Genomic DNA, 3,150 nt, shown 5'->3' with positions numbered 1-3,150 from the left:
TATACTACTGCTTATTATGTGTGTCTGCATCCATTGTGCTCGTTGTCCTTGAGCGTCGCTATCGTACATAAAAGGCCGATTGTATGTTGCCAGGCGCGACCGTCACAGTGTCTTTGTTGGAAGGTTTTAGTTGTGTTGACTAAGCTTCCACGGTCTCGTGCTTCTGACTCAGCGTAAATAGGGGTGAAAGAAGAGAAAAAGGGAATAAATCGTAACATTACCCCCCGCTTAAGACCATCGTCCCGATGGCTTAATTAAGGGATAATTCATAGTCGTGGATTGCTGTGTCTGCTTTCATGTATTTTTCGTTGATCCACTGGTTGGATTCCGGGCCATAGCCTTTCCAGCTGATGAGGTAATCGACCGTCATTGTCGTGCCACCCCCTCGGGCTTTTACTTTCCGTAGTTTGTGGTTTAAGACCTGATCGATTTCGTAGTGTTCTTCGTCATCAATCAGGTCTGGGGGCGGTGGTGGTGGCCTTTCCTGGTTAGGGAAGGCAGGGGCGATGTACGGCGTTAGAAGTGCTTCGTTGAAAACATTGTGAATCTTCCATGTGGAAGGTAAATGCAGTTTATAGGCCGATTCTCCGACTTTTGCAAGGATCGGGAAGGGTCCGGTACGTTTGTCGGCCAATTTGTGTTTCGGCTGTGGGAGATGGAGGTTCGTCATATCAAGCCAGACTTTGTCATGGATGTGATACTGATGTGCGGGGCGTCAGTGTTTATCGTATTGGTTCTTCATGGTTGAAGCCGCTTTCTTGAGTGCCCTTTTCGTTTCAGCGTGTATTTTTTCCATGTTTGTGGCGAAATCTGTTGAAGCTGGAGTTGTTGTTTTATGACGACTCGTTTGCGTCAGATGTGGGTGTCTGCCGTAGTTCACAAAGAAGGGGGTTTTGCCTGTGGTGGAATGGACTCTGTTATTGTGTTGGAAGGCAGCCAGTGCCAGCCATTCGACCCAGTCGTCTTGCCTGTAGTTGATAAATAGCCGAAGGTATTTTTCAACTTCCTGGTTTGCGCGTTCGGTCTGCCCATCTGTCTGCGGGTGGTATGCTGTTGATGCATTGGGTGTTATGTTCAGTAGTTTATAGAGGTCGGTGAGGAATTTGGAGACGAATTGTGGTCCGCGATCTGAGATGACTACTTGTGGCATCCCGTACTTCGCGTATACTTCGTCCCGCAGGATTTTCGCCCACCCTTCCGAGTTTAATTCCGTCGAACACGCGATCGGAATGATTGCCTTAGAGAATCGATCAACTATGACTATGATCGCGTCATAGCCGTTGCAGTCCGGTAAGCCGGTGATCATGTCCACTGATATGTGAGTCCATGGTTGCACTGGCACCTCATTAGGATGTAATGGGGCCGCTTTTGATTGTGTGGACGCTTTCCCCCTTTGGCAGGTTTCGCAGCCTTTGACGTATGCGGTGACGTCGTTGGTAAGTTTGGGCCACCAATAGTCTCGTAGAATGAGTTCCTTTGTCTTGGCGATGCCTGGATGTCCTGCCGTGGCATGGTCATGGTGTATGGCAATGATGTCGCCGCGGAGGCTTTGTACGTGTGGGATATAAATCCTCCCATCATAGTGGATCATTCCTTCCTTTCTTGTCAGTCCTCGCTCATGGTTGAGCGAGGCGGCGATCCTTTGATCCCACTGATGCGGATCTCGAGTTGCACTCTTGATCCGTTCGTGTATCTCCTCCTCCGTGGGCATTATCATTGCCCGAAAGTGTTCAGGGTGAAGGATAACGACTCCCTCGTTGTCGCTCCCCCCCTGGTCATGGTCTGCTCGGCGGGACAGGAGGTCGGCTTTTTTGTTGGCGACTCCAGCTTTGTGATGGAGTGTGTATGCATACTGGGCGAGTTCTGTGACCCACCGGGCCTGGCGGCGGTTTAACTTTTGCGGCTGTCGAAAGTATCTGAGATTTTGGTGATCAGTCCAGATTTCGAAGGTTTCGGCCGCTCCGATCAGATAATGATGCCATTCTTCGAGGGCGAGCATTATGGCGAGTAGCTCCTTGTCATAAATCTCGTAATTCCTCTCAGTTATTGTCAGTGCCTTCGAGAGGAATGCGACAGGTCGCCATTTCCCATCCTGTTCCTGGGATAGGACAGCGCCGATAGCCCCCTCGCTTGAGTCTGCTTCAACACGGAACCTGCCTTCTTGGGACGGGATGGCGAGGATTACGTCTTCCGCCAGTCGTCGTTTTAGGTCGTCGAAGGCGTGCTGCTGGGGGGTTCCCCAGCCCCATGGGGCGTTACCGGTGAGCTGGGTCATGGGTCGTACAATTTTGCTGTAGTCCCATATGAACCTTCGATAGAAGTTGGTGAAGCCTAGGAAGGACTGTAACTCCTTCTTTTTTGTTGGTGTCGGCCAGTCGACTACCCCCGCGACCTTTATTGGGTCCATGTGAATGCTCCCCTCGCTAATAATTACGCCGAGGTACTCGGTTTCTAGTACCTCGAATTCGCATTTCTCCGCTTTGAGGAACAGCTTGTGTTTCCTCATGAGGGTGAGTACCCGTCGGACTAGACTTCGGTGTTCCTCCTTTGTCTTGGACATAATGAGAATGTCATCCAGGTAGATGGTAACCTTTCCAGTGGCGATGAGATCTTTAAAGATGTCGTTCATCATCCATTGGAAAGTGGCCGGGGAGTTGGTCAGGCCGAAAAACATCACCGTCGGCTCGAAGAGCCCTCGGTTAGTCCTGAACGCTGCCTTCCACTCATCTCCCTCCTTGATCCGGACATTGTTGTATCCCCAATGTACATCGAGCTTGGTGTAATATTTGGCCTCTCAGAGTTTATCCATTAGTTCCGAGATCAGGGGTAAGGGATATCGGTTCTTGATCGTCATCTCATTGAGTTTTCGGTAATCTTGGATGGGTCGAAGCTTGCCATCCTTCTTTTTCACGAAGAAGAAGGGCGAAGCCATGGGAGATTTCGATGGTCGAATTCGTCCGGAGGAGAGGTTCTCGTCAAGAAACTTGTCGAGTTCCTGCTGTTCCTGGTTGCCGAGGGGATAGGTTTTGCAGTCCAGGTTAGCATTGGCATTGGGGATTAGCTCGATGGCATGATCCCAGGGCTTTGGGTTTGGGAGTTCGTCGAAACTTTCCTTCTCGAAGAGGTCTCGGAAGTCCCGTGCCCACTCCA

Source organism: Guyanagaster necrorhizus (genome assembly GCF_019112545.1).
Source record: "Guyanagaster necrorhizus MCA 3950 unplaced genomic scaffold BT62scaffold_20, whole genome shotgun sequence".
NCBI classification, from domain to species: domain Eukaryota; kingdom Fungi; phylum Basidiomycota; class Agaricomycetes; order Agaricales; family Physalacriaceae; genus Guyanagaster; species Guyanagaster necrorhizus.
This window is presented reverse-complemented; position numbering follows the sequence as displayed.